Below are 22354 nucleotides of genomic sequence, written 5' to 3'. Positions count from 1 at the left end.
GGGTGGGCTGGAGAGTGTGATTTTTACAAAGAAAAATTTTTTTGCTTGTTTCTGCCGAACACATCAATGTTTATAATCTTATGTTTTCATTTTGCGTCTAGTGTGATAGTCTTTACTTTCTCTTTGATATATGCCCCATTCTGTATAAAAACACTTCTCCAGAAATCTTTAAAGACATTTCTTTTGTTTTTCTCCTGCTCTTTCCTGTCATGTAGCCACCTCTCGCCAGGATTATGCTATATGTGATCCACAGCAACCATAGGAAATTGAAAACTCTTATAAATTCACTTTGTTGTTCTGACATTAGTTTGTATGTGGTGGTAGGCTAGGAATATAAAAATGGCATAAAGTTTGCTTTCAGATTCCAAGGTGTTCCTTATAAATCCAGTCAGGTATTTGGAAAATTCACTTATCTCAAAACTGGTACTTCTCACTCCACCAAAAAAAAAAAAAAATAGAGTCCAGGGCTCAAAGTTTTAGAGAAAGTTAATTACACGGGAGAATTTGAGAGTCAAAGGAGTCTCACATTTTTTTAAAGATTCCCCACTGCACAGAACAGCCAAGCAAATCTCAGATTACACTGCATTCTGATACCTGGCACAGAAAATCAAAATCCTCACATCCTAAAAGCGAAGTGTTTGAAGAGAAAAAGTTGACCTTCCGAGCACCTGAATTTACTCCAAAGCACTAAAAACGAACTATAAGCAGAAAAAGTATGAGTCAGGTGAACTCTTCATTCTACTTCAAGGGTGAAGTTCCAGTTATATGAATCAACAGAAAACGGTGAAAGAGGTGTGCGGGTGTGGGTGTGGGTGTGAGTGTGTGTTGTTTTCCCTACTTGTACACACCTGCTTTGCTTCTATGCCGCCCTTGGGACATAGTCTTTTTATAGTAATGGTGGTAATTAGATCCTTTCCTTTTTAGATGCTCTTAATCATCTTTTGGATTCGGAGCCAGTGTCTCTACCTCAAAATAGGATGAAAATTCAGGTTCTTACTTAGTCTGTGGCACGCCTGGTCACTCCCAGTACTCAATGAATATTTACTGAGTTTGGAGACAGACACTATACCAGGTCTGTATGAAAAAGCTGCCACAATTGAGTATTTATGAATATCCGTTCTAATGTCAGTAAAGAATATAAAATTAGTGCATTGAATCAGACTCTTGGTCCTGTAGAAACGTTTTTTTCTGTTACAGTGGCACCAGGAGATGTGTTATGAAAGAATGTGGTTATTCTTACTGTCAGATTAAGAATTTGCCTCTAAATCCTAATGTTCGTTAGTAATTTATTACAGCTCCATGACTCATGAGTCATATGAATGTTTAAAAATTACTTTCCATTTCCAACCTACTCCTAGTAATATTAAGAGTACATTCTTATGGGTCTTAAACTTACCTCTTTGAAGTTTCAGTGAATTTCCAGTGAATACGTTTGTTGTCATCTTTTCCAGATCATTCAACGCTTTATACACTTCAGATCTTCTTTTTAATACCCTACATTCTTTAGCCTGTCTTTATACAGCTACCTCCCTATTCCCTTTAGATATTTCATATATATCTTGTGAGCTGTGGTAGCGAGAACTACAAGTGGTACTTAAGGGATAGACACAGTGTTTTTGTAAGGTGGTCAGATTTTATTTCTGTGTAATTGTATCTGTGCTTTCATTTCCTTATTACGTTCCTCATAAGACACTATGAGGATTCAATGAGGTAACGCTTGCAAAGTAACTAGCGCAGTGCTTGGTATGGTAAGCACGCAATCGATGTTAATTGTTACTATTGAATTTTATGATATTTTAATGACCATATACCATGGCCAGCCACTTTTAGTTTTTAAAACCTGGGTTCCCCTCATTCAATAATGTGGGATATGCTCCAGTCAGATGAACATTCCTAATACTCATGTCTGAACTTGTCTGTTTCATTCATGCAACAAATTCATTTAATGAGTATTATAGGAATTGAACTAGGTCCTGGGAATACAGCTCCCAGATAGGTAAGGTCTCTGCATTTGAAGAGCCCACAAACAGGGAAGACTAACAATAGACATGTAATTACAATAAGGTGCCAGGAGATGTACAGAATCAACGGGACAGCATAAAAGGGGGAGCCAACCTAGTCCAGGGGGCAGGTGGGTTTCCTGGAAGAAGTGATGGTAAAGCTGAGACCTGGGGGTAAGTAAGAGTTAGCCAAACAGAGGGGGCAGAAGAAGGACAAAAGCGGAAAGATTACCAGAAGGAAAAGTACGTGTAATACTAGGAGGGGAAAGAAAATGCTGTTTACTGAGGAACTGAACAAAGTCCAGCATGAATGGAGAGGGGAGTAATAGAGAAGGCTGGAGACGTGGGCAGGCACCAGATCTCAGAAAGCCTTGGGATTCACGTCAAGGAGTTTGGACTGTGTCCTGCAGTAGCTACGAAACTGTCCGTGGCATATCTTCATCCATCTAATATCATTCGCCCTCTTTAACTACATTCTGTACGGTTCAGCCCCATGCTATTTTTGTTGTTGTTTTGGTTTTTTTAAATTTTTTTCTCTCTTTTTTAAAATTGAAGTGTAGTTGATTTACAGTGCTGTGTTTCAGGTGTACAGCAAAGTGATTCTCACACACACACACACACATGCATATATATATATTCTTTTTCAGATTCTTTTCCATTATAGTTTATTACAAGATATTGAATATAGTTCCCTATACTGTAGGTCCTTGCTGTTCATCTATTTTATATATAGTAGTGTGTATATGTTAATCCCAAACTCCTAATTTATCCCTACCCTACTCTTTTCCCCTTCGGTAACTATAAGTTTGTTTTCTGTGTCTGTGAGTCTATTTCTGTTTTGTAAGTAATTTCATTTGTGTCATATTTTAGACTCCACATATAAGCGATATCATATGGTATTTGTCTTTGTCTGTCTGGCTTACATCACTTAGTATGATAATCTCTAGGTCCAGCCCCATGATTTTGAAGCCCCTTTCCCATTAGTTCCCCAACATAACCCTGCCCACTGTCCACATGCCCATGTGTTTGCTTATTTCCTTGACTGAAGTGTCCTTCCTCAAAGTCTGCAGTTCAATTCAGGAAGCATTTGCTGAGTAACTGGTGTGTGCCGGGCATTGTGCTCCTTCATCCCTCCCATGTCTTTTCATCCATCCATTCATTTATTTATTCTATAAATATTTATTAAGCACCAACATATAGAGGGAGCCACGCTACGTTTAAATGACACTTCTTCAGTGAAGGCCCCCAGATGCCCCAGCTGGACTAATTTCTTCCACTTTTCTTCATCCTCTGAAATCCTAATATTGTAAATGCATCTCTCCTCTGGCTCTTGGTACTTTTGATACCGCATTACAGCTAATTACCTCATGAGTCTGAGTAGTGAGTAGTGAGTCTTCATTACTCTACAAGATCTCCGTGCTATAGGGCAGGGGTCCCAAACCCCTGGGCAGTGGACCAGTAGCAGTCCACAGCCTGTTAGGAACTGGGCTGCACAGCAGGAGGTGAGTGGCGGGCGAGCGAGCCAAGCTTCACCTGCCGCTCCCCATCGCTCCCCATCGCTCGCATTACCGCCTCAACCATGCCCCACCCCACCCCCGGTCTGTGGAAAAATTGTCTTCCATGAAACCGGTTCCTGGTGCCAAAAAGGCTGGGGAACACTGCTATAGGGGACAGAGTTCAGGTCCAATTTATCATTGTATTTTCCAGAGCTCATAACTTCACACTATGAGCTGCAATGTTCATAATAAATACATAAATGAGTGAATACATTTTCTGGAAATGGATAAGGATAACCTTATTTTGGTACTTTCTGATGACCCACATTGTCAAGCAGAGCAATTAAATTATTTGTTTCAAAGTGATTAAGCCTAAATCTAGTACAATTCCTCGAAAAAAATAGTTTCTTACAAGAGTCCAAGATTTACATAAATACCTTATAGGTGGATAATATTTTATTAAGGCTTACACGTCTCAAGTATTCAATACTTGAAACTGTATCACCTCTAAGATCAGCGCTTATGCTTTTTGTATATTATAATTACATTCAATCAGAAAAGAGGAAAACTAGAGTGGGCTTCTACCTGTTGATTGCTAAAAATAACATTCTTCCTCGCCTTAGCTTTTCAGTTTTACAGCTCTCTGCATGGATTTACCACTAGCATTTTTAGTGGTTACTGCTGCATTTCCTAGGCACACCCGTTGTACTTGTGGCAGGTTCTGTTATTCACAGTGAATACTGGACCTGAATCCTGATTGTCTGCCCAGTGAATGCTATAGTTGAGGCTTGATTCTCTCCAGCGTGTTAGTGGTCAGTTTGAATAAAAGGACAAGGAAAGAACACTTAGCCCTAAGGAATTTTAAAGTATCACTGTGGAATCTGTGCTGAAATTCCAAACAGTTTTGAACTAGAGACCCATGATACAGATCTTCAGATACATGGGCCATTTCAGCCAGTTTGTACTTATGAAGACTTGCTAATGCTGTCTGAGCTTTGTTTGAAACTGTGTAAAAGGGTTTGAGGACTTTCCTTGCCAGCTGTCAGAGGACATTTCAGATAATCTGCTAAAGCCAACATTCAGAGTGTTCTTCAGAGAGGAAGTCTGGGTTAGGGTGCAGCAAGGAGCTGTGGACTTAGTTTTGGGCTTGGGTGGCCTCTGTCATTCACCTGGTTGCCATACTCCATTTTCTGTGATTGGACAATGTTCTTCCAGCTTGAGTAGTGATATCTCAAATAGCTGATATAACAGAGCTGTTGTGAATTGACAGGGAGGAGATTTTCACTTAGGAAATGACTCTTTGTGGGAATGTAAATTGGTGCAGCCGCTATGGAGAATAGTATGGAGATTCCTCGGAAAACTGAAAGTAGAGTTACCGTATGATCCAGCAACCCCACTCCTGGGCATATACCCAGGAAAGACGAAAACTCTAGTTCAAAAAGATACACCTACACCAACAGCACTATTTACAATAGCCAAGACACAGAAGCAACCTAAATGGCCATCAACAGAGGAATGGATAAAGAAGATGTGGTACATATATACAATGGAATATTACTCAGCCATGAAAAAGAATGAAATAATGCCATTTGCGGCAATATGGATGGATGTAGAGATTATCATACTAAGTGAAATAAGTCATACTAAGTGAAATATGTCATACAAAGACAAATATCATATGATATCACTTATATGTGGAATCTAAAAAAATGATGCAAAGGAACTTATTTACAAAACAAAAGTAGACTCACAGACATAGAAAACAAACTTATGGTTACCAAAGGGAACAGGAGGGGGTGGGGGATAAATCAGGGATTTGGAATTAACAGATACACACTACTACATATAAAATAAACAACAAGGACCTGTAGTATAGCACATAGAACTATATTCAATATCTTGAATAACCTATAATAGAGAGGAACCTGAAGAAGAATATATATGTGTGTGTATAACTGAATCACTGTGATGTATACCTGAAACACTGTAAATCAACTATACTACAATAAAAATTTTTTTAATTAAAAAAAATGACTCTTTGGAAATACTCCTGTGCTCCCATTTCTATTTAGTTACTTTCCCCTCCTCACCCTGGTTAATAATCCTTGAGCAGTTACCAGTTATTGAGTACCTAGCTGTGTGCTAGGTACAATACATTCATTATCTAAGTTAATCCACAAGATTACTCTAAGTAAGCACTAGTATTATCCTTAGATTAAAGATAAGCAGATACTTTTAGAGAAAATAAGTAATAGCTATAATTTCATGCTCTTGGCCACTATACTGTACTCCTGCATTTTGCCAGTGTATATTCAGAGCATGCAGTACCTTTAACACTAGCTGGTGCATAGCACAGGGAGATCAGCTCAGTTCTTTGTGACCACCTAGAAGGGTGGGATAGGGAGGGTGAGAGGGAGACGCAAGAGGAAGGGGCTATGGTGATATATGTATACATATAGCTGATTCACTTTGTTATAAAGCAGAAACTTAACACACCATTGTAAAGCAATTATACTCCAATAAAGATGTTAAAAAAAAAAAAAAAGACTAGCTGGAACAGAGCTCAGTTGTGAAAGTTAATCTCTTGGGCACATTCTGGAAGCAAACCTCATACTCTGAGCCCCAAATGCAGAAGATTTTGGAACTCATCTTCCATGTAGGATAATTTTCCGCTATGTATGTATTTAGGAAGTTGGGTAGAATTATATATATAATAGAATTATATTATATATATAATATAACATTATATTCTATATATATAGAATATTAAGGAATTCTTTTAGTAATATATGTAGTTTTTTTCAGAACCCTGTAGCATGCTAACAACATATGGTATTCTCTTATTCAGCCGGGCAAAATCTGGTAGTCAGGCAAGTAAACTGCTAGGTTCAAGAAATGACCTTCCCACAGTACAGCCACCTACCCCCAGCCTTCTCTGGGTCACTTATTGGAAATCACTGCCTCCCTTTCTCTCACACAATTGGTGGTACTTTGGGGTAAGAGGAAGATGAACATCGGCCTGGCATAAGCCGGATCATTCTCCCCGCAACCAGGGCCTCCTCTCCCCTCCCCCACACCATCATTCCCCTGTTTAAAGATGCTCAGAATCCTACTTGCTTAACTTTATCTGGTAAAGGCAACAGTGGTTAAAAGCATAGCTATGCAGGTACGTGTTTTTGAGTATTCTGTTCATCATTATTAACTATTATTAGATGAGAAGGAAAAACTCTTAGGTATGTTAAGCTTATGTGTTTTCATCTTTTATCACGGCAATTTTATTGGTTTAATTTCTAATATTTTCTAAAAATATTCAGAGGGTCACTACTCTGGTTAAATTATGTTCTCTTTCCTATAAGTACTTACGTTTACTGTTAGTACTGCTAGATAAATTTTTCTGGAAGTTAGATTGCCTGAGTATTTTTCTAAGAACTTGATGCATTTGAGTACATTAAAACTCTTATTTTGTTGGAGTATGAAAGGGCTGGTCTTTCCAGGAGTCTTATAATTGTGCCATGGAGTAGATAGACTCTCTGGGGAAGAAAGTCAATATTCATACACACAAAGAAATTGAGTTGTCAATTTACCTTATTCTTAAACCTATCAACTTTCCATTCTGCCCTTAAATGAGCAGACAAGGGATGCTTCACAGGCACTCCCGCCCCCAACACACACACATGCACATATGCTTATACACACGCTCACAGTAATATTTAATTGTCGACTGTTTCTCTTGCTGCAGATGAAAGAATTAAGTTATACAAATGGACTTTATGTTCTTGGCCACCATTCTGTGCTTTGAGGAATACCATTACAGGATGGCTTTATATCATTGTCAAATTTTAGCACAGTTGATAAGTTCCTTTTATAAAGCTATAGTTATAAGTTCCTTTTATTTCTTTAATTAGGCATATCTCAGTCATGAGTTCATTTCCAATTTTAATGTTGCCAAACACTAAGCACAGACTGTCAGTCCTAGAAAAGGTGAAGTAAGCCATTCATTAAAGCAATTCATCATGGTGAAGCCAGTGAAAGCTATATACTTCGGTTTTGTTTATTTTTAATTTAAGTATAGTTGATTTATCATGTTTCAGCGAGCATGTACGTGATATATCATGTACAGCAAAGTGATTCAGTTTTAGATATATATTTTTCAGATCCTTTTCCATTATAGGTTATTACAAGATATTGAATATAGTTCCCTGTGCTATATAGTAGGTCCTTGTTGTTCATCTGTTTTATATATAGTAGTGTGTACCTGTTAATCCGTACTTTATCCCCCCCCTCTTTGCCCTTTGGTAACCATAAGTTTGTTTTCTATATCTGTGAGTCTATTTCTGTTTTGTAAATAAGTTTCTTTGTATCATTGTTTTAGATTCCACAAATAAGTGATATCATATGATATTTGTCTTTCTCTGTCTGACTTTCTTCACTTAGTATGATAATCTCTAGGTTCAGCCATGTTGCTGCAAATGGCAATATTTCATTGTTTGTTTATGGCTGAGTAATATTCCATTGTATATATGTACCACATCTTCTTCGGAAGATCTATACTTTTGAGTTTTATTTCATGCCAGGAATCACATTCAAGAGAACAGAGGGGCTCCTCTTACCTTTAATGTCTGAGAATCATGTCATTTTTCTTCTTCTGTTAATGGTGAAGCCATGCTAAAAGGACTTGAGGTGAACTGTCAATCACCATTAACCCCTTTCTTCCTGAACTTCCAGGTCAGGGAGCAATCTGAAGTTGCTTTTTACTCTCATGTCGAAGCCTTCCAATCCCTGTCAGTTTTCCCAAACCATGTTTTACACTTGTCACAGCTGCCATCAGTGGTGGGGCTTTTCTTTGTTTGGTTTCTCTGAAAGAGTAAACCCGTAAAACCTTAGAATATGTAGGAGTCCTTAATTTTGTTATATTTCTTGGTGATAAATCTAGGATAAAGACAAGAGAAAATTCTAACTATTAGATGGTGAAATGTTTTGTTTAACACTGTAATGCAGTTATCTAAAATTTTGTGCAATTAAGTCAGTCTGCTTTACATAATCTTTCCATATTTGTAGTCTTACTTAACATCTTTTAAATCGCAACCATTGGAATCAGGTAATATAAGATTGCTGTGCTACAAATGCTGGAAGCTTCTGCTAGGTTGCCTAAATTTTTCTTGCTTTGTATGTTTTCCAAATATAGTCACTTTTTTTAATGTTGCTCAGAAACACTTGTCCAGAATTTAGATGAAAAAATAAACTTGTCAAAAAGTTAAATGTGGTATAAACCAGTTTCCTTTCACTGTCCAAACTGAAAAGATTTTTTAAAAATTACCCAAAGTGGTGGTAAAAGTGTTTATCTAGTTTTGATCCCTTATGAAAAGGTTCATATTGTACCACTTAATGTAACATTCAAATTTTTTAAATAAGAAAGCACGCGTATGAAAAATATCTGAAAAATTATTAAAATACGAACCTGTTAATTTTCTTTAAAACATTTCTGTAACTTTACATGAATTCACTAAATTTTGTATATATCAATTTAAGGAAAGAAGAATACTAGAAAGAGATTTTATGGGTGTATAATGAGCCATTCTCCAATAGAAGTCCCCCTTGCATAGCTTTAAATGAAGAAACATTTGAGGAACTTCACTCTTTCTTCCAACTAGTTCAGGAGCCAAGAACACCACTACCATTTTATTGCTAGAATATTCCATTGGACAGTCGTTCAGACTGGCCCAGTCACCATCAGTGAGCCCTCTGTTCAGCTCTTTGTTTTCCAGCTGTACTCATAAAAAGTAAAGTCAATAGTTAAAGTTAAAATGGATGAAAGAGAAATTTAAGGGTAAGAGGTGAATGGCTTTGGAGGCCCAAATTGGCATCTGTTCAACTCCAGGCCTCCACAGTCCTCAAAGTAGATGATGGCTAAGATGAAGAAGAAAAGAAGCTGGGTGACATATCTGATTCATGGACTAAAACTAAAAAGGATGGAGCAGCAAGGTACAGGAGAAAGGCTGCTAGGAACCTGTAAACACCAGCCAGAATTTAGGGGGATAATTTAATAGCGCTGAGAAATCACACTCAAAACACAAAACACACATTCAGGCAAATCTGGAAAGTATGATTTTTCACTGGTTGATTTTAAAAAACCAAATCAGTGTCTGGATTTTGCTTTTATCAAAATCCTTATTAAGTCAAAGTTTTAGCCCAATGTGTTATGATCCAGTTGGTACCACCACAGTCAAATCATTCTTGAGAGCATCTATATCTAAAACAGATTGAAAAGTTCAGGAAGCTACACCAATTCATTTCTACAGAGCTCATTTTGTTCTTCTCTAAGAGCGATGAGAGGAAAACATTTTCAGCATCTTTGGCGGTCCCTTTCATTCTTAGTAAGGTGGCCAGAATTAAATGAACTATGACAAATGCCCCTTCACCCCTGGACCTAAAGTTGAGGCCAACTGGACATTTAAGGTAGGATGTCTTCCAGGGCTTTGGCTCACGTTGTACCCATTCTTTGGTGTAGATCTCCAAGTCAGCACCTTGAATGGAACTTTGAAGCCTGTAATTTTTCAGTGACCCGCTACCATGGCCCCCTTCCTATCCCTTGTGTGTGTGTGTGTGTGTGTGTGTGTGTGTGTGTGTGAGAGAGAGAGAGAGAGAGAGAGAGAGAGAGAGAGAGACTGGAAGGAGATGAAATCAAATAACTTCTAAAGCAGCATTGTCCAATTGAAGTATAATGCGAGTCACATATGTAATTTTAAATTGTCTAGTAGCCACATTTAAAAATAGAAACAGGTGAAATTAATATAAATATATTTCACGCAACCCAATATATCAAAAATATTATCATTTCAACATGTAAGCAATGTAAAAACCTATCAAAGAGATATGATTCATTATTTTTTGTTCTGTATCTTTGGAATCCAGTGTGTATCTTGTACTTCCAACGCATCTTAATTTGAATGAGGCACATGTGAACTGCTCAATAGCCACAAGTAGATGGTGGCTATTGGATCGGACAGCCCGGATCTAAAACATGACTCCTTCTTAGCCCAACAGTATCCCCTTTGAAATGCCTAGCTTCTGACATTTCAGCTCTCAACCTGAGTATGTTTTTCTTCACAGAAGAAATCCATATGGATAATATCATAATCCAGGTTCCAATACAGACACACACACACGAACACACACAGGAACTCACATCCGAGCTTTAATGTCCTATCCGGATTTCCTTCTAAATAAACATGAAAAAAGAAATATTTCCTCTCTCTAGGGCTTTCTGATGCAGCATGGGTACCTGTTATCTTGCACATTAATGGGTTACCATATTTGGTGTTGTCAGAGCTGCTGACTCATGGCCCATGCTGCCGCGCTGCCCATGGTGCTTGTTTGACAGCATGCCAATGACAGCTGCCTCCAGCTTCTGAAAGGCTGACCTTGTAACAGCATTCACATTCTTTTGGGTGGCTTTTCTGACATACTCTCAACTCAAAAACTGTTTTTAAAACAAAAGTATAATGAAGTATTGAGCTTCTAAAAACAATTGTATTTCAGTTCATTAAATTATCTGAGTGTGTCAAGCAGGGCAAACCACCAAGGAAATGAATACACAGAGGGAACCATCCTTGAAAGTAGACATTTGAGCTAGAGGCATATAATACTTGGGGACAGTGTTTTAAGATAACATGGGCATCCAAGTGAAACAGGGCTGTCACAGGATCTATTTTTCAACTTTCTCAAGAACCTTTATTAGCTATATATTACTGAGCTATTTGAAACTCTCTTTAATTTTTTCAAAATTAACTAATTTATCTCATTTCCCACCCTAAAAGTTTTTTCCTCAAGTTCAGCTTCTAAACAAGAGGATGTAATATGTTCTCCATTAATTAATAAATGCTAAGCTGCTATCAAATTCTTAAAACGGGGATCAAATTAGCCAGTAACTACTAGATACGACTCTAGCCGGTGGATAAGATGACCCTTCACACTGTACTCTTCTCTACATGTAAAACACAATATTTACCTTTCAGCCAGCCTGCCTTCTGTTGGAGCAAAACTTTTGATTCTTTCCCTGGTGGCTAGGTCTGGAACTCTTGTGCACTCTAAGTCTTAAGTCTCTCCTCGAACTGATTTCCCAGTTCCTTCTTTCTGTTGCCTATTATCCCAGAATCTAATCTGAACTAACAGTAAAATTACCATGTGGTTCACATCTCACACAAAGTAGCCAAAGTCTGCTTTACTGATTTTTAGTGAGTTTCCAGTAAATAAACAGAATGGAGTGTTCAGCTAATTGTTTTGGCACTTTGTAGCCACTAGAGGGCGATCAAGGCTCCCCTCTATCCTCCCTTCCCACCCTTGTAAACCCAATGAGTGGTGACAGAGATGAGTCAAGGGCACAGTACATTGATCCTTGAAATGGAGGGGAAATGAAATTATATCTTTGGAGAAATGCAAAATATGGTAGCCTGCAAACCCTGCCAACATGTTTTGTTTGATCTATCCATTTGTAAATTTGAAGATTTCTTGTAAAAGTATGGATTTCCACCCTGACCATGAAAATAGGAATATATGGCCATACTGGGTCCATGCTTGTACTTGGGACAACCAGAGGAGCTGCTGTCTTTCACCAGGGCACACACTCTTCATTTCAATTCCATCTCTAACTCGCTCTATTATTTTTCCAACATTGAGACCAAATGGCATGTGCCACTTATACTCAAGCTTGCATCGTTGATTTCTTGTTGTGAAGAGCTGTTTGGTTTTAGATGTTTTCTGTTCTACTCAGGTCAATATCAAAAGTAATAAGAAAAATAGACCAAGTGAACGTCTTATAATTACAAGGAAAATAAGAGAGAGCATACGTCTTTGAAGAAGTAAAAAACATTCGTAGGGATAAAATATGCATGCAGAATGTGCCTGGGTCTCCTTGACTTAAACCCACCTATTTCCCCCATTTACATCAGTTAGATGGGCCTATGAGCTTAGAGTTTTCCAACACTCAGAATCTCTGCCAAATTCCTGTTGGTGAGAGTGCAACAGACATGTATGCACGTGTGTGTGCATACACGCCTCACCCTTTACTGAGGCAAATACCCTCATTCCCACTTTTTTCCTTAGAGACCATTTCCTTGAATTCAGTTTTCTCCACAAAGTGGTAAAATCTGGAGGACTGAGATTTGGGCAAGAGTAAATGTTGTAGGAAAGACATTTCTCAAGCGTTTGTTCTAGGCCTTAGGCAAATGGCGCCCCTGTGACTCCTTGTAATCTGGCTTTTTGATCAGTGTAACCCACTGGTAATATCCGCTTCCCTCACATGACTGTGGCAGGTGGCAGATCAGGGATTGAGAGATCATGGGTCCCCGTCAAAATCCCATCTCTCATTTGTCATCACCAACTCTAACTACGAAGAAATCTCTCTCGTGATTGTCTACATAAGGATTTGCAAAATCAGCCTACAAAGGGCAAACTATCAATCTCTGTACTCAACTTAGTTGGAAAATATATATATATGCATGTAGCTTGTACTCACAGAGGAAATGTAGAACTAAATTTAGATTGGTGTAGCATAAACAGATTCCAGCAAACACAGTTGATATTCTGATTTACTCACATCATTGTTTCTTGATCTCAAAAAGAAGCGATAATATAAATGTTATAATCATAGTTAATACTTCTTGAGTTTACTGTGGGTCATGCACTATGCTAAGGGATCTCCTTTAATCCTTGGAACAGCTCTGGGCGGTAAGATCTGTTATTATTCCTATTTTAAAGGTGTGGAAAATGGGGCTTGGAGTGGGTAGGTAACTCAATCACTATTACATAAACATTAAATCAAAAGTGGGGTGAGATTTACCACCCCTCCGTCCAACCTCAGAGCCTTCACTCAACCACCTTCTTGTATTCCCTTCCTTTTAGGCCAATGGTTCTCAAAGTGAAGTCCCAAAGACACTTTCATGGGGCCCTTGAGGCCAAAGCTATTTTAATAATAACCCTAACATATTATTTGCCATTTTGATTGTGCAAACATTTGCACTGATGATGAAAAAGTAATGGTGGATAAAATTGGTGTAATTGTATTACAAATCAAGGCAGTGGCACCAGACTGTACTGGTTAGTAATTATCTTCTTCACTGTCGTGCAAAGACAGTAAAAAACAAAGCAGGCAACGATAACAACAACAAAAATCTTAATCCATCTTGAAACTCTGATGCACATCTTTTTAATATCCTGTGTGAGGCAATGGAAAGCATAAAGTGCTCTTGAAATATATTGAGGGACGATGGGTGTCTGAGAGTAAGACTGTTTGCTGTGCAAACTGAACTAGCCACATCTTTCACAGAACAACCTGTTTTCTTGAAAGAACAACTGGCAGGCACACTATGGTTACTCAGATGTGGTATTTGGCGACGATTTCCTTGAAAATGAATGAAGGGAGCCTGTCACAGCAGAGAAAACCAACAGTATTCTCTGACAATGACAAAATTCAAACTTGGAAGTAAAAATTAGAATTTTGGAAAGCTTACATCTGCCACTGTGAGCCTGACAGCTTCCCAATGCCTAAAAGACTTTTCTGATGAGATTGATGGTGACGTTAACAAATACGACTCTTTGTTATTGAGAGTGAAATGGGTCAACATTTGGAAGATCTACGTAACTCAGTGAACCAATACTTCTCAAATGGCCAGCTCATGATGTTGGAAAATCATGCATAAGTTAAAAAATCAATACAAATGTGAGACAGATCATGAATTTTGGTGTGATGGACTATGCCAAGTTCATTGATGTGGTTTTAGATTCCACATGGCAACTCACCTTTAAGAAACAACACTTGTTGAGTTTCAGAGGCGAATCAAAGGAAAATATCCACAATCATCTGAAAGGCTAAGAAATACTCTACCTTTCTGAACTGCATATCTGTGTAAGTTTGGAGTTTCTTCATATTCTTCAACCAAAACAACATATTGCAATAGGTTAAGTGCAGGAGCAGAAATGAAAACCCAGCTATCTTCTTTCTATGAAGCCAGAAATTAAAGAGTTTTCCAAAAATGTAAAAGCACACCCTACTTCTCACTACATTTTTTGTTTTGGAAAACATTACTATTTTTTTTTTTAAAAGATACCATTTATGTTACATTTAAAAGGTATTTACATTGTTATGTAAATACATTTATAAGTAAATTTTTTTTAAATTTCTAAGTCAATTTCTAATAAGTTAAATATTGATAGCTATAACACACATAATCACAAGCTCTATGGGGCCTTCAGAACAAAAGGTTTGCGTACCTATGATGTAGGGTATAATATTTTTTTTTAACTCCAAAATGGCATGGAAATTACTGATACCAAATTAAATGTATATCTTTTATCTCCATTTTGTTAAAAGGCACTCATCTTCTCTGAGTCAGATGAAAATAAGTCAGGCTCTCAGGTGTCCTCAGGGGCTACTAGGGCATCGGGCATATTCAAGGCCATCAGTCAAGGTCATAGTGCACCACTGAAGGGCAAGGCCCGAATTGGCTCCCAGAATCAGATCCTTCTGTCTCTTTATGATTTCCAGAAGAAGCACTTCTTTGTCTAAGAAAACACTCTCCATCTTTTGCACATAAATATTTTTTCTGGGGAAACAAGATACATGAGATGTATTACAAACAAAAAAACAACGTTTGTCACTGAAATTGTGTCCAAATAATTGCTATTATGCAGGCATGTTTTTTAATGAGAGTGAGCTTTCTGGTTAGGTTTTATGTAATATATTAGAGAAGAGTAATGTTTAAAAATGTGGAATTCTATCTGCTTAGTACAAAAAGTTAATTCAAGATATTTGGAAGAGGTATGGTTCTCTGCATGGAAACCTTTACTCCCGTATTTATCCATCACTCCGTTAATGTTAAGAATGTAACTGGTAAAGGTCCAGAAAATCTTTTTTTAATGTGGCTCCCCGACCCCATATCCAGTTTCATGACTTCTTTCCCTCCTTCCTCCTTCACTCCCTCTTTCCTTCCTTTCTTCTCTCCTTCCTTCCTTTCTTCTTTTCTATTTGTTTTGATCTTTACATCATGGTAAAATCAAACAGAACATATCAACTCACAAGGCATGATTAATCTCTAAGAAGTGTCCAGGACTTTAGCAAATGAATGAACATAAATTTGAAACAGATATTGATGGTCACATATCACCAGGGAAATTTCAGTAGAATCTGTGATATACCTGCCTGCGGCTAATTAAAATTTTGTCTCTTAAAAAATTCATTGGATAAATCTTTGACACATTCTGATTTAACACTCAAAGTTCAATTTCATTCTCTTTTTGATCAATTTGGCAGGTGTACTGAGATGCAAGAGACAAAAGGCTGAGCTTGGGTAAATCTTTTTTCTCCTGGTCAGCAAAAAAATCTGTTCATCTTTCCGCCTTTCTTGGAATTAGGTTCAACATGCAGAGCTTAAAGTTTTAATGAGGTCACCGCTAGGGGATAGTTTGTGTAGGTACTCAGTGTAGGTGCATATTGTTCAGAAAAGGAGATTTTCATTTAAGAAAACTTTTGGGACAATTCAGTTTAGTGATTGTGTAAGTTAGTGAGACACTCACTGGTCTCACAGTTGTATTTTTTTAAGCTACAAAATGAGGTCATCACTCTCTCTAAAAGCATATTCTGAAAAAAAAAATGGCTCCTGTGTTTCTGATATTTTGGGATACATGGGTTTTGTACAGTAGAGGTTTCTATAACAAAATAAGCACTACTATAAAATAAAATGATCTACTGCCTTCTTCTGAAATATAACAGAAATGCGTTCTGTGTGGATGTGAGTGTATATAAGGCACATGAGTAAACTAAAGGATTTGGTGACTTTGGATGCCCCATAACTTCATATGTCATATCCTTTAATTAGCAAGTTTGATAAAATAATTTCATAGCCAGAAAAGAGGAAGTATTCATGCTGAATATGTGTGGATCACTAATAATAAAAAGGATACAAAAAACAAAATTAAAACTTGAAATAAAATTATATATAGTTTATAGTCCCTCAATTTCATTAAAAATTATGTGTGTATGCATATATATGTATAGATAATGAGATATAATGTTTAGATAATATAGTAAATGTAGAATACCTTCATAGGGATTGCCTCTGGGTAGTGGAACGTGGATGACATTAGTTTTCTTTATAATTTATTATATTTTCCACACTTCTTAAAAGTAGTTACTTTATTTTTTTAAAATACTCTGTAAGTTTCCAGCCATCTCTGATTCATTTTTTATTAAACCTGCTTCTTCATAAATAGTGGTGTATAGCTAATTACTTTTACATTTATTATTATTATATAATTTATTTTTGGCTGTGTTGGGTCTTCGTTTCTGTGCGAGGGCTTTCTCTAGTCGCAGCAAGCAGGGGCCACTCTTCATCGTGGTGCGCGGGCCTCTCACTATCGCGGCCTCTCTTGTTACGGAGCACAGGCTCCAGACGCGCAGGCTCGGTGGTTGTGGCACACGGGCCTAGTTGCTCCGCGGCATGTGGGATCTTCCCAGACCGGGGCACAAACCCATGTCCCCTGCACTGGCAGGCAGATTCTCAACCACTGCGCCACCAGGGAAGCCCTACATTTATTATATTAAAAAGGAAAAAATGATGGACACTCAAGTGAGCTCTCCATGATTGAGCTCCTCTGTGAGGGACACTGCCCAGGTTCAGTGCAAATCATTAAACATATGGGGAGGATGTTCTTTTAAAATGCAGATATCATCTGGGTGAGCAACTGCCTTAGCCTACAGTGAGATGCAGCAGATAGAAACACAAAGGCGTTGCCTCTGAAAAACATGCTGTGCAAGGAACAGAGCTGAGAAATCCTTTATAAACCACCTTCTTCCTTCTCAGCACCTTTAAAACAGTTGACTGAATACCCGCCTGAACTGATGTTGACAAGCATATATTTTTTTTTCTTACGGGTTCCTGAATGTCAGCAGGCCTCTGGCTTTATGCTGGGAAAAAATTCCACATTCACTGCAGAATGTATATGTCCATTCCTCTGACAGCTATTTCATCCAAATAGTGTTGTTCTCTCCACTTTATCTTACTTTAACCTGAGTGATGAAGTATAATTTTTTTTATCCCTGTCTGTTGGTGAAATATCAAGAGGAAAACGGGACACTCTGCTACTATCTTCCACTTGCTCAAATATCCTCTTGTGGTCTTGTTATATGTCCTAGGGGGTAGTAAAGTAGGTGACTGAGAGGTGAGGCAGGCAGTGACTCTACTTTCCCTGTGTGGGTATCTAGATTTTTAGAATTGTGAAGTACAGCCCATGTTTCTGCCATCATTGGGCTATATATAATCTGATGGACAGGGATTACAGACACACGACTCCCTCTGAGATTAGATTCATTTCCACGATTATTTGGCCAAAGACTTCAAAACTTCACAGAAATGAGGTGTCTGCACAGCAAGAAGCAGATGCAGCCAGTCTCAACAGTAATTCCCTTGGCGCCCAGAATTTCTGCTGGGATTCTAGTGACTCTGCCCTTCTGTGATTGGGCGGATCACACTGGATTGGAGCAGCTAGGCTGTCCCACTGCTACAGCCTCTTTATCTATGGAGCCTGAAGCAACAATCTGTGCGCTTAATAGGAAATATGTGCAGACATCCAAGACCTTCCTGGTTCTCAGGCTGAACTCTGTGTCAACAAGAACAAATCTTTGGAACAAAGAGGGTGCCCCAGTATCCATCCCTGTGCACTAATTCTGTCTCCAGCTTTAAAGCATCCAGAAAGGCCCATCTCCACAGTCTCCTCCCTGATTCTGACCTAATAACCTTGTATCTGGAGTGATTCTGATTTTAGTCCAAAGGCCATGATCCCAAATCCACTTTACTGTAGCTTCCTGAGCCACTTTAATGTTCTTAGGCCAGTAACTAATGATCTGGTGACATGATCTAATAAGTTTATACCACAACTCTGTGTAGGAAAGAGTGAGAAAACACTGACCTTCAGAGTGTCTGCTAATTGTTCCACCATCAATTGAACAAACATTTAGTCAGGAGAATTATTCATCATTAAAGATGATATGCTAAAGACGATGAAGAAATAAACAAGACGGTCCCTGCCAAGTTGCATATATTCTTATACAGAGAAGAAAATTTATAGCAATTGTACGTAGTAACATGTGCTACGGAGAAGGAACACAAAGCATGGTGTGCAGACACCAAGGTCCGGGTACGGAGGGGCTAAGAGTAGAGGTGGGCGATGCGGGAGGAGTTTGATGCAGTAGATAGAGTTGGAGGAGCTTCCAGAGACGAATTAGGCCTAACTTGTGTGGCGTCAGAGGTCTGGAGGAGACCAGTGGTAAAATTAGAGGATACTATTAGGACTGAGGGGACTCGAACCATCTAACCAGTGTTTCTTAGCCTCGGCATTGCTGTCACTTAGGACTGATAATTATTTTCTGACGGGAGCTGTCCTGTGCCTGTAGGATGTCCAGCAGCATCCCTGGCCTCTACCTACTAGATGTCAGTCTCACTTACCCTCCCTCCACCATCAGAAATGTCTCTATACATTGCCAACTGTCCCTTGGAGGTGAGGACGAAATCATCCCTGGTTGAAAAGCACTGGTCTCAACCGATACCCTCATTTTACTAGTGTGAAAACGGCAACCCCGTTAAGTATAAATGATTTGCCCAGCTAGTTAGTGGGAGAGACAAAAATAAAACCCAGGCTTCTGATCCTATTCAGCCTCCTTTCTATAACATCACAAGGTGCTTCAAGGACCTTTCAGATCTAAGTTTTTCCTCTTCCTCCAGCCTCATTGTTGTTAGGTAGTTAGGGATCTGACTGATGCTGTGTGTGTGAACAGGGGTAGCCAGAGTCCTGAGCTCGGCCTCAGCACTGGCATGACACCCTAGCATGCCACTGGGTTTTGGTTTTTTAATTTTATTGAAGTATAGTTGATTTACAATGTTGCATTAATTTCTCCTATATAGCAAAGTGATTCAGTTACACATATATATTCTTTTTCATATTCTTTTCCATTATGGTTTGTCCCAGGATATTGAGTATAGTTCCCTGTGCTGTACAGTAGGACCTTGGTGTTTATCCATCCTATAGATGCTAGTTCCTAGCATGCCATTTGTGACTATGGCAGCAGAGTCACTCGTAAAAATCAGGACCTATTTAAGTTGTTGGGAAATTATCTGCACGAGTAGTTATTGTTTCCCAAGTGACTTTGACCATTCTTAGCCAAATCCCTTAATAACTGCTACAACTTAAGCCAACTGACAGTGTAAAATACCAGAAAAGCCCCACATGCATGCTTATGAGCGCAGTGCAATGCTCCATCTTGGCATTTTTCTGGGGCGCCCTTTGCAGATCTCTGGTCTTCATCATCTGTAACTGGTCCTCGAAACACTGGACCTGCCCCCTATGACTACAGTGATCTGAAAGTGGTCTCCATCCTAACCTCTGAAGTCTAGAAAGCTGGACTCATAACACTATAGTCTCCCAAGCATAACTAAAAGGGAAGAAAAGGCTACAGAAGAGATACTAGACAACCTCATCTTCAATCCTCCTTTTCACAGTTAGGCAATCCTAGTTCTACCTAACAAGGAAAGTAGATATAATGCTCACTTGGGTTCTACATTTTTTCAGAGTGAATAAAGGCCTTTGAATTTTTCCCATTGCGAGGAAATTATTTTCAGTATGGTGCAAACTCATAGGGGTAGAAAGAGGAAACTGGATCAAATGTTTATAAGAAAAGAGGACCACGAGGTATATTCATTCATTCATGCAATAAATATTACTGCCTATTTGTTAGGCATTGTTCCAAGCCTCAGGGGTACAGTAGTGAACAAAGTTCCTGCCTTCGTGGAGCTTATATCCTAGCGTGAAGTGACAATGAATAAATAATAAGTAGTAGAAGTGCTATGTGGGTGAATATATATGAAGGTAAGCAATAGAGAATGAGGGAGGAGTACTGTTTTAGGTGGGAAGATCAGTAAGGACAAGAATGTGAATAAAAATGTGAATATTCACTCCAGTCTAATATTTGGTTTCCTCCCACATAACCTCGTTTGGGAGTGTATGTGCTTGATCAAGTCCCACTACCACCAATGATTATCAAGCCTTTATTTAAATTGATCCCATGAGTGTAAAGATTACTATCTTGTTTTGGTGGTCCATCCTGTTTCTGTGTGCTCTACACTGAGGAGATTATCTTAATAAGAAAAAATCCGACCCCAGCAACTTCCATCCAAACTATAGGACTAAAATATGGCGCCCCAGATGAACCAAATACTTCTTTCTCTTGTGGTACTCAGTGGTAAGGTATTGACTCCTAACTCCAATCCGGACACTGACCAAAAGCTCTTCAGGGAGCCAGATGGAAGGAGACAGAGTTTTATTTCATCCCATGACACTAAATTTTAACTTCAAGTCACACAGTCAAACTAGAATTTGATAGCTGATGTAGAATTAAATAAGTTAAAGAGAGAAAAGTATCATTTTCTCTTCCTAATCAATGTTCACATGAGAATTTTGCTTTGCAAGTGTCTACCGGGCTTCTGGGAGAATAGAGGGGAGGATGGATGCCTTTAATTCAGTGACAGTTTGGGAGGTGGCCACCCTCAGACTCAAGACTAGAAAGAATTATGGATAATCAGTCTGCATCCTCTGAAGTGGTCTCAAGGGACAGAAGCCAAGAGGGGTAGGGATGGAGCTGCCTACCAGACAGCTGGTTTCGATCACTGCCTATGAGATACAGGCTGAGATGGGGGCCACTTCCTGATCGAGAAGGAATAGCAGAAATGAAAGCTGGCTCATAATCAAGATATCATCCAAATGGCAACTTTCACTGCAGTCACAGATCCCAGTTAAGGCGTGAAACTTGAACCTCCCTGTGGGTCCTTTCACATAGCATCTCTATCTGAGCTCATCGCCCTCCTAGTGGATTGCAATCTGGGATGATCCAGGGACCTGGGCAAAAACCAAAAATGCAAAACGTGCTTCCCAAAATTGCCAGGTAGAAGAGTATAAGCAGCAGCTTGATCCTAAGAGGTGCCCAGGCCTAAGGGATTTCTTGAGTGACTCTACATTGCCAGATATAGCTGGATGTAAGTTTATCTGTATGTGTAAGATTTATCATATACATATATATAGTCATATAAAATTATATAAGATGGTGTAAGATTTCCATTTATTTCCTGTTGCTCTGACTTGGAGAGCTGCATTCATGAGGGAGGGATAATATTTTTAACATATTCCCAGATGCATAGGTCTAATTTACCCAAACCCCAATTTTTTAAAAAATTAGTAGCATGTACGTTAGGAAACCAAAAAATATCTGAAAGTGCTACTGTTGTAATAATACATTTAATTCAAAGAATGCCAGTTGTACGCATGTCCCTAGAATCTAAGTACAGTGAAAGACTATTGGGTTCTAATGTGAGAGAACAGGTGTTAATTGTGTCGTGAAAATCTCTTTATATCCTGTTAAATAAATATAATGCAATCATGAATATATCTGAGAACTTGGATTAGAGGGAGGGGGTAGTTATTGTATAGAATTTTCTCTATGAACCCAAAAGCCTAGGAGGCCTGAAGCCATGAAAGTTAAAAATAATTATGCCCTTGTTTTAGATAACCTGGGCCGAAGAAGACAGTTGGGAGAGGAAAGCGAAGGGTGGGTCTGGAGACAGAGGCCATCTCCCACCAGCCAGAGTACGGAGCTAGGCTCCTCTGTCCCTTCCTTTTCTGGCTTTACTGCCATCAGACATCTTCTCCGCTTTGTTTGCTGTGATCCCCCTTCCCCCCATTCTCTTCCTTCTTCTGAACATGGGATTTCCTGACTTCACATTTCTGCTGCTTCAAGCCACCTAGCACGTGGGATAGTAA

At 38.7% G+C, this 22354-nt stretch overlaps 1 protein-coding gene across 7 annotated transcripts in view; it reads left to right on the top strand.

Annotated features, from left to right (window-relative positions):
• Positions 1–22354, top strand: part of DTNA (dystrobrevin alpha) — a 297328-nt gene that overhangs the window by 48539 nt on the left and 226435 nt on the right. The gene's annotated exons all lie outside the window — the stretch shown is intronic.

This window comes from Phocoena sinus, chromosome 14 (genome assembly GCF_008692025.1).
Source record: "Phocoena sinus isolate mPhoSin1 chromosome 14, mPhoSin1.pri, whole genome shotgun sequence".
Lineage (NCBI taxonomy): Eukaryota > Metazoa > Chordata > Mammalia > Artiodactyla > Phocoenidae > Phocoena > Phocoena sinus.
The sequence above is the reverse complement of the archived record's forward strand: the minus strand, read 5'-3'. Positions and strand labels throughout refer to the sequence as shown.